Source organism: Ambystoma mexicanum, chromosome 13, assembly GCF_040938575.1.
Source record: "Ambystoma mexicanum isolate Mex_15411 chromosome 13, UKY_AmexF1_1, whole genome shotgun sequence".
Classification (NCBI taxonomy): Eukaryota; Metazoa; Chordata; class Amphibia; order Caudata; family Ambystomatidae; genus Ambystoma; species Ambystoma mexicanum.
The window spans coordinates 557201098-557211798 of NC_090938.1; positions in this window are offsets into that span (position 1 = coordinate 557201098).

The following is a 10701-nucleotide window of genomic DNA, read 5'->3' on the forward strand; positions in this document are numbered from 1 at the left end:
AGGAATTGAGTTTGTCCGATCTAGGTAGATTAACATGTAGATTAAAGTCACCTAATATCACAAGATTGGTGTAGTGCAAATTTAGATCAGCTACAAGATCGGCAAAGTCTTTCCCAAAAGGGCCTTTGGGACCCGGAGGACGGTAAATGAGCAGGAGGTGAGTAACGCATGCACCGACAAAGGAGGGCTTCCATACTTAATGTATGTGGGCATGGTATCTGGGTGACCATGTATGAATCCTTAAAGATGACTGCAAAGCCTCCACCGCGCTTAGGAGGTGGACGGTCATGGTGCAGAATGAGATAGTTTGAGGGGAGAGCTTGGACTATAGCAGGTGCCAATCTCGGCGTGAGCAAAGTTTCTGTCAGGCATAAAAAGTCTGATTACCTATGTACTAGCAAGTCCCAGATCTCACCAGCGTGAGCCGGGAGAGGTCTGGTATTTAATAGGCATGAAGTATGGGTGGTCGTCGTAGGCTGGCAGTAAGAAATTATTTGTGGGCCGCAGGATGGCCCTCCAGTGATTAAATGGTGGGATATGCCACAGCATCTTGAAATATTAGCTGGTGTAGGCAATAGGCTGGTTTACGCTTACAGTGCGGGAACAGAGTGTTAGCCCAAGAGATTTTGCTGTCTGTCTGAAGCAGTGCCAGAATCAAGACCTCAGGATACTGGATGCCCAAAGTTACTGAGAGAATCCAGTCCTTGCCTCATTAACACTGTCTCATAAGGAGAGTCAGAGAAAGAGTGGGGACTGAGTTTGGTGAGAAACAAAAGACAGACTGGACGAGCTGCATCATACCCGAGAGGTCAGTTGGGAGTTAGAGCGGGGCATGCCAGCAAGAGAGGAAATGTGTTGGTAGAGAGAGGACAGACCTGGCGGCAGAGGAAGTGCATGGTGGGGACAGAGAAGGCTGGCTGGCAGTATCGATGAAAACCTGCTGACCAGGTAAGGGAAAGTCTGGGAGGCGAGATGGTGGAGCTTGGAGTTCCCAATTTAGTGAGCTCTATTTGCCCACCACATGTACTAATTATGGGTTACTATTTCATCGGGCGTTCTTTGACCTAAACCAATGGGCATGGACCTCCAAATCAGTGTATGAAATTCATGTTTTCTGGACACTTGGCTGGTCTCATCAGTAGAGATCTGTGTGAAATGAAATCCAACTTGCTTTTGTGTTTAATGCGATGAATATGCACTCAGTCTGCAATTTAATATGCCTTAGGCCAATGGATTCTGGAAGGATATTCCAGAGTTAATCGCACAAAATTCTGTTGAGGGTCTCACTGGCGGATACAGTTGAATATGTTGTTTCGAAGAACCAGTAAATTAGTATGGATTAACTACAGGAGATGGTTCCATAGTCAGCAATTTTGATATTTTGCATGTGCTGGTCTTGTTAGCACACCCGTGTTGAAATAAACGCCCACAGGGTGGTATTATAAAACATGTGCACTGGTGTAGGTGCAAATAGAAGAAGGACAAAAAGCATATTCTTTCCATGAATTTCTTTTTCACAAGGACATTGTTTGCCCTAGTCCTAGACCTTTGCCCTGTGTCAAGTACCTGATCACGATGTACTTGAGTCCGAGGTCGTGGTGCTACCCTCTTCATCCTTCCTTGATTCTCCAGAATTCTGTCGAGCAGCTAGTATGGCGTATAGGCCAACCAGTGAGCCCACTTCCATGTAGGGAAAAAAGAATAGGAACCCCCAGGCTGAAGCTACAGAACAGCTTTCCCGGATTAACGTGGCATAGAGACAGCGCCAAGCGCAGGTCGGGAAAGCTGAATGTTAGTCAGGTAGTAAGGGACTGGCACTGATTATGTAGACAGGGAGGCAGTTGAAGGAGGCCAGGAGTAGCTGAAAAACCTTTGAGCAGGAGTACAAGGCCAGGCAAGAAGCAAAACACAGAAGTTTCTGATAAGCAAAGGGAAGATAGAAAGGTCGGCCAGAACAGATCTGCACAGGACAAAAGGAACGGCAGGTCTGCAAGCAGAGCCAGACTGGAGCAAAGTACAGTAACAGAAAAGTAAGCGGGCGAACGTACGCAGCGCATTGAGACTCATCCGTCAACTATTTTGCAGAGTTTAATTAGCCAACTGCTCCCGCACTGTATTCACCGCAGCTGACGCTGCCATGGTAGTAAATTACGCTGTGCACAGTGCGCATGCGCGAGTAAGCAGTTTCCAGTCACGCATTCACCTTGGATAACGACATGGCAGCTCTGATAACGGGATTGCCGTGAGGATGCCTGCCCCTGAATTGCAGGTTTGGCTGGAGCCATCCCCCGTTGTCTCACCCACTGGCCCTCCATTGCATAACTGCCATCATGGGTAGCGCCTCCAGGTAAGTTGCCGCGGGCCTCAGCAGTGACAGGCCCGGGGCATGACAACCTGGTGCAAAATGCATACTCTTTTAATGAATTTCTTTTTCACAAGGGAGACGTGTGTGCTACTCCTAGGCCTTTGCCCTGGTTAAAAATGCTTGCTTCGACGCCTTTCACATCCCGATTAATGCTTTATAACAGTACACAGATAAATAAAGAAACTTTATGGAGTGGACCACCTACGTATGTAAGGCTCTCTGAATTGGCTTTGAGGAAAGGCAGATGGAGTTACCTTTCCACCAGAATATTTCACATTTGCTTCACTCAACTTCATAGAATTTATATCGGAGAAAGTCCAAGTTGCAGAGGGAGATGGAGACTAATGGCAACTAAGAACAGCCCATGGTTGCTGTAGGGCTCCTCTATATTACTATCGTGTGTAAGTGACCAAGAGATGCCAAACTGCCCTCCTGTGCTTTATCCAACCCTTCATCCCTGATGAACAGACTTCCGATCTGTTGTTCAGGTCCTAGTGCTCTCCCACCTGCATGGTGGCAGTGCCCCCCTGGCAGGTGTCTCAAATACAACTCTGCCATCTAAAATATCTCCAGCGCAATACTGCATGCCTCATCACAGGACTGAAGAAATTCACCCACATTTCCTGCATGGAATTACAATGGTTAGCTATGGCCAAAGGGATTCTGTCTCGTAGGAGTACAAGGATGAGCAGGGAGATAATGGCTCACTCAGCCCTCACACTTCTACAAACCAAAACACAATGCAATCATAAAGATAAAGGAGGGACAGTTAAGAAATATTCCTCCTTCGCCTTTTGTTGTAACGCGGGCCTAAGAGGGTTGTGAAGGTGAACCAGTAGTGACCCAAACAACATAGTATCACAGTCCAAAATAAAGGGAATGTCCAATCAAGGCTCTACAAAAATATAAACACTTTGATAAAACACACCATGTGCAAGTAGAACAAAAAGAGATTACTGTGCAAAAACCCACCCAGAGGAAAGACAGAGAAGGCAGATCAACTAGAGAAAGTAGCACTTTGAGCTTAGTTCCAGGGTTGGTAGCTATGGTACTACCAAAAAGGATATGAGACAGGGACGATTGTGACCTAACCCGTCTCTAGAACCCAAGTCAACCAAGGATGCAGTTCACCGTCACAGTACCTGAATTCAGTTTGTGGTGGGCTGACTCATGAAACCTGGGTTGAATATTGATGCAAACTGATCAAGCTCGGTTGGCTAGGTAGGATTGCAGATGCCCTGGCAGCGAGCAGGCATCAAGAAGCAGCGAATGTGGGTGCTCTGTGTGGTTGAACGGTGGCAGTTCAAATGCTGCAGATCAGGGCAGCCCTAAGAATGCTTCAACGTTGGCCCGGCCGAGCCCGGCATTAGCGGCTTGTGGAGGTCATCGAGTGACGCTCCAGCGGGTCAAGTTGGTGAGCAGCGGTCATGAAATGGTGATTGGGTCCCGCACTACCTGGGCCAAGTCGTGTGGTAACCGCTGGGTCGGATCAGCGAGTAACCCTCCAGAGATTCCGTTTGCTTTCCAGCATTGAGCAGATGCTTCGGGGTTGGCAGTCGACTGGCTCTGCCAAGCCCTGATTCGGTGTCGGGCTGATAGACACGCAATGCAATTGTTCAACTGGTTGGAGGAATGCAGATACCAGCACCAGTGCATTCCTTCTCGTTCAGGATGTGTGGAAAACGGAGTGACCGGTATGGTGTGGGTGAACAGGGCGCTTCGACTGGTTTGGCCCTCCAGATTCCTGTGAGGCCTTCTCAACGGGCTCGAGGGCAGCATACTCCACTCCAGGATTTGTTCTTATGGCACAGAAGATGCGTTGCAGATTGGTTGGTTGTCTCCTGGTCCACAGCACTGGTCAATCCCGTTGGTCCCTGGGAGTGGTTAGGGGACCTATCTACCCTCTGTCTTGGACAGTTCCTTCTTCAACTCCGACTGAGTGCTTTGGTCAGTGCATCTGTCCCAAAGGAAGTCCAGGTGAGAGTCCGCAGAACATCTCTTCGACCATAAAGGGTCCTTGAGGAACTGAAGGTATTCTGTTGAAGGGGTGAAAGACACCTTCTTTAAGGGCATACGTCCTAGGGGATTGGTCTAAACCTAGCCTACTTTAGGGGACCAGTCCCTGCTCCTGGCAGGACTGGACTTTGCCCTCTTCATCTTGCACCCAAAGTGCTTTGCTCCAGGGGAAAAAGAGTAGGCAGGAAAGTGAAAGAGAGACAGTAGGAAACAAGATGGTGGAAGGCTTCTTCTATTGTTCAAAGTGCTCCTGCCTATCTTGCTCCCATCCCCGTTACTCTTTCTGACAACAATAGACCTTTAGACATGCAGCACCCTGTTGTGAGGCTACTCCTCCTGAAAAAGAGAATCAAAGAGAGGCCGGGTCCTCTGGGTATTTGTCCTGCCAGCTGGCAGTATCGGCCCATCTGACATTCGCTTCCACATCAAAGCTGACTCACAGGAGCTGACACATGTGCATTATCAATTGGTATGTGGTGGTCACGATCATATGTATCGTCATGAACTATGGCATAGCTTATTCTTTGAGATTACGCTGCCACCATCATGGGTTACTCATGATCATTGTAGTTTGGGTACAGGGGGCATATCTTAAATGCCGCCCCTGTGCTGAAGTGACCTTGATGTTACTGCGGCGGTCGAGTGGAAAACCTGTGACCTTTGAACCTGCTTTGCACCACGAGCAGAACGGGTGCTGCGGATCAGGCTACTGATGCAGCAGGACACAAGGGTACAATTCTTTTGACATGGAGTTGTGACAAAGGGGGATCTGATTAGTAGATTCCGCTTTGGAGAATTAATCACCCACATTATTTTATGTACTAAAAATCAAAAAAGCCAGGGCTGTGCACCCTTGCCAGATGGTAATTCCTTACAGTAGCCCTTCAAGCTTACATCCCCTTTAAGACTGCTTCAATCACCTTCAAAGCTGTAATGTCCAGGATGCCATCACACTTGACAATCTCAGACTAATACCCCAAAAAGTGTAAGAAGACCAGCAGTATTCTCCTGTTATCCTCCCATGCTATGGAACAACTTCCCTGCTAATATCAGGCTGGCTTTCTCCTGTGACTCAGGAACGATCATGTTCTTCAAGAACTCTTCACTGACACCTGAGGACCACAGACTGACAAGACAATCCCCCTCCTCTATTGTAAATTACTCCATTTCTTCCTAGTGAGATGCACACTATATAAATCACATACATATATACATACATACTGGGTTTCCTTTTTTCTGTCCAATTAATTGCAGCTAGTCTGAAAGGCCCTAGTCAGGTCTCATGGGTTCTCATTCCCTTGTGGGTGCTACCGAGTGTTCATTACCATCACTGCACCTTTTTAACATCTACATAGAGCTGATGAACTATTTGATCATGGTCCCAGAACCCCAAAACGTGAATGACACACAGGTCTACCTACAGGTCTCAAACAAAGATGATCATCAGTCAGGGGTGGACTGGAAGGAGTGAAAGATGGAAATTGCACCCCCAGGCTCAGTGAGCTGTTACTCTCTGGGCCAGGGCTGCAAAATGTTACATTAAAAAGAAAAAAGACAAAATCCTTCAGAATCCAGCCTGCCTCAAAGCAATCGAGTGGTGCAAGGGCTGCTCAGCTTCTGTGTACATGGGGTGAGACGCGCCTCCTGATATCAGCAATGTTGCAGATGTGCCTGGTTGTCGCCCATTCAGGTGCCTCCACAGAGTGACAGGGAGAAGAGTCTAGGCTGCAGAGACATGTTCATACTACCCAGCGTCAACGTGCCCATTTAAATTACACGTTCTGAGGCCCTGGATAATAGATATTTGCACCACATGTTTGCGGGGGAGGAGGTCAGGTGGCCTCCCAGGCAATTAGGAAGCTCAGAAAGAGGTTTTTACTTCATGGTAAAGCCCCCCACCTTTTGAGCTTCCTCAGAAGCAGTAGCATGCCTCCCTATAAGTGCTCAATAGACCCAGTGATTAGAGTTTTCCTCGGTTTCATTCTGTAAGAGCGCTTCCCCCATGTTCTGGTGAATTTCTTGTTCACTAGGGAGTTCATTACAAAAAGAGTTTAACAGCACCCAGAATAGCATTAATCTAAGGGGTTCATCCATAGTTGGGTGGATTATTTTAATGAAAAACCTCTGGCGAAAGTTTCCACCTCCACTGATGGCATTTCTGAAAATACACCTACATCAAACTTTACCACCATCTATTTCAGAAATACCAACTCTGCTGGTGGTAACGTAAAATATTTTTTTAACATTGACATTCAGCCATGTTCACTGTAAATGTGGAGGTAGATACGGGTTGTGCCACTACTTTACATTATTGTATACACAAAGGGTACATTCTGACCCTTTTATGCATTACATTGGCTAGGGTGGTAAGAGAGGGGGCCCACCTTTTCACACCCTTAACACGGCCATTTATGAACACATGTTTCACTCTATCGAAGAGAAGCACTTGTGCTTTCCTTCTGTACAGTAAAAGATAAAATGTCAATAGATTTGGAGCCGATTTAGGTTTTTTACCTCCAACTCTTAGGTGCAGTTAAAAATGGGTGTATTTTCTGCACAGAGTCTGCCTAAAATGCCACTGCCAGTATTCCCATGGGATACCGCCGATGGTATTCAATTGAACTCTGAATTGAGTGTACTGTAAATTAGGTGGTATTTGCCGAATACTGCAGATTTTACCATTACCACCCGACTCTGAATGACCACATAAGTCTGTGATTGTTTTTCGTTGTCTAGTCCAGAAGCCTCTTATGTGATCAACAAAGAACACACATATAATCAACAACCGGTTCAGATATATATAGATACAAAGTCCCATGAACTGACGCATCCTTTCACCTATACTTTACACAGTCGCTAAAACACATATCACAGAAACATTAACACAAACACAGATACACAAACAGACTCGCTCCACCTGCCTTGAAAACGCAAATACTTATTATGATGGTATTTATTGCACACTGACCTCGCTTTGAGAAGCAACGGAGCACTTTACACAGGCATGCACCGATACAGATACACCACAGAGCGCTTTACAGAGTTGTGCAACATTACCTATGCATAAAAGATTGCTTTTCAGTGGTAACAACAGAACAGATATACAGCAGGGGTAGGATACAGAGGGGGACAGAGGAGGGGTACAGCCGTACCGGGTGGTGGGGAGGAGAGGGGCGGGCGGAATCTAGTGAGTCAGGGGGCGCGAGGGGCGACTTGATGGCCTAGGCGTTGAGGGGGAGGGATTTATAATAGGTCACCTTTGCTTCTTCTCCACTACCAGATCCCATGCATATTCCCTTTTTAGTTCCCTCTGCACCTGTGAAGTGGAATATGAAGCCTACCTTGCAAGAAAGTGCAACTTGGGAGCACAATAAAAGTAATGCCCCCTAGGTGCCTTCAGCTCTGCGTTGTCCAGCCCCATATCCACAATTACCAGCCATATCCATACCGCAGCTTCTTGTCGTGTCTGGCAGAGTCTGACTGGCAAATCAATGTATTCTGCTCTGTACCTCCTGTGAGTCAGGGCAGCCGAAGGTGGTGTGAAGGGCAACAAATGGTCTTGATGTGATGGAAATCGAAGCAGGTGAGTGGCAAGAAATTGGTGACTAGCAATGTGGGCAAGTGAAGGGGATACACACATGGGAAGCAAAGGGATTGAGTTGAGGGTAAAATAATGAAGCAAAGGTGGAACAAAGATCTGAACGTTAAATGTAAGAAACTGTGGTAGAAGGGGCATCAGGAATGTGATTCAAGAGAAGGACACTGGAGGGTAATGGGTAAGAAAAATAAGGTAAATGAGGCAGAGGTACACATTGGGAAGGTAGGTCGGCAGGTTGATTGACTGTTGCTGAGATCTGTAACTCACCTGTTTACCACTGCACCCAATTGTGGGACTGGCTCAACCCCTTTCTTTTTTTCTGACAAAGTGATGTATACATGCTTTATGAACATATGCTTCAATTAAGACTTCTCTTATATTTTGTCGGGTTGGTTTATCATGTGACTTGGTGCTTCGAAAGTACACACAATTGTACAGACTAAGACTAAAAATATAGTGGCTTTCGTTAAAATTATAATCTTAGTCTGAAACATTGTATGTACACTCAGATGTTTTTGCCTCAGGATACAGATGATTAATTGGTTTGTAGACACATCGGTTCTCTGAAAGCCAGATTTATTGAACAGTGCCCCAGGTTAGCCCTTGAATAACATCATTGTAGAAAGTGTTTGGTTGGTTTTAATATTTAAGATGGAATTGGAAAATATGAAGTTTCTCCTGCTATCTAAATTGGAAACTGTGGAACCAGGAAGGCACACTTAATATATTAGGTGATCATGAACAAATCATTTTTTCATCACTGTACCTTATTTTCCAAAATTCTCTGCAGAGATGTTCTTACTGAAATGGATGTATAATCTATAGTGTTACTCCATGCATAATTATTTTAGCCATATATATTATTCATAGAGCTAGAAAGGCAGGATGCCAAATGAGGGTCTTATGTTGTGGGGGGTAGGTAGAATGTGTGCCAGGTACCAGCACATGTTTCACTCAGAGTGAATCTAGACCCCCAGACTCAGCAAGGGCTCAGCCCTGCCAGAGAATCATTGGTCTAAAACTAAAGATGGGATCGGCTGAGTTGGGAGAAGAGGTAGCCTGCAGTCAAATTGCAAACTGGAGCACGAGGAAACCTAAGCTCAAATCCCAGCTTTCCCATTTCACCAATTATATTATCCTGGCGAAATCATTTCACTATTTGGTGTGTAGGAGAATTTCCTGGGGTCTGGTTCTCTAAGAAACCACAAACATGACTGAAAGACATGTTGCATAAAAGGAAAGTAATGTCAATAATGGCAACTATGTATACTTGAGAATGTGTGGGTTGGGGAGAGGCTGGTATTGAGTTTATTTCTTCCGGAAGTTGGGGGTGCCTGATTGTGGGCATGGGCCACTGCACTATGCACCAGGAAATGATATCTGCCCCCCCCAGGCCAAAAGTTGCCAGTCCTCCCCTGTCGTTAGTTTTTGAGATGCTGCCTTCAGGACATCAAGGTTTCTATAGCCGACCATCTCCTCAAGCTAAACACATGCAATGCTGAGTTCCTCTTTTTATCCACTCCTTCCTTAAAGCTCCAAGTGAGGCATGGATGACTGACTTGGATGTATGTATTTAATAGTTTTTTCATAACACGCCTAATGACATACCTGAGTTTGGTTTCTACATGCAGATCCAGGATTCGAACCTCTGTTGCTCTGCGTGGTCTTGTGTCCGAGACCAGCGTGTTGCGCCTGTGCTATCCTCTGTTCACTAGGCAAGGATGCAGTTATCCGATCCCCTGTTGCCTCTGTTAAATCAATTGTTTTTACCTTTGACTCCCAGCTGAACATGTATTTGCATATTCAGTACATCCGAGCTTCCACAGTTGTCCTCCTTTTTTTGCTATTGCATTCAATCCATCCACTATTTTTTCCATCCTTGGTGCTTTGATCGTGGTATCAGGACCTGGTTCTTTCCTGGAGCGACCCAGGGAAATCAGTCTTGGTGGGTATATATGAAATTTCACCCTCAACCCCTCAAGTCTGTTTTTCAAGCCATTGCTAGCCTGGTGGTGGACTCATGCAGTTGCATCTATATAATCCTAGTTCTGAAACATTTGCACTGGCTCCCGCTTCTGACAAATTGTATTTCATATTAACGGGCCTTGTCCATTAATATTTAGGCCGACAAGCTGATCATCTGTGGAGGTGTTTGGGTATTAGGAGTCATGACCTACTCCACATTTGAGCAAAGTGAAACCTTTCCCCCACTCTTTCTCTCTGGCTCCCCACTGTTAGCTTCTGGAATCGCATCCTGAATAAGGCTGTCCAAGACCAAACCAGGACTGCTCATTGCACGACATGTGCATCTTCCATCAATACAATCACAGTCTTCAATTCATTCTGGTTGTTCTCCAGAAGAATCTGCAGAGCCAACCAACCACAACTGTCCCTATGGCAGCAGCTTCAACATGAATGCCATGTTCTAGAGCTACGCAGAGTATTCACCAGTACTAACAGCTCAGGTTCAAAACCTGGGACTGCAGAGGAGATGGCAGGGAAAAGGAATTCGGCAGATGAAGGATATTGTCGGGGGGAAATTCTGCCGGGGTCGGCCGGGCCGTCCGCAGACCTCCGGGCCGGGAGGCCCCAACTCCTCCCGTATATCCCAGATGAGATAGAGTATGAGACACACGCAAGAAGCAAGGTGACTCTGCTGTTTATTAGACAAAAACGGCAGGGATGGGTCAAGGAGCGTACGCGTCCGTCCTGACACACACAC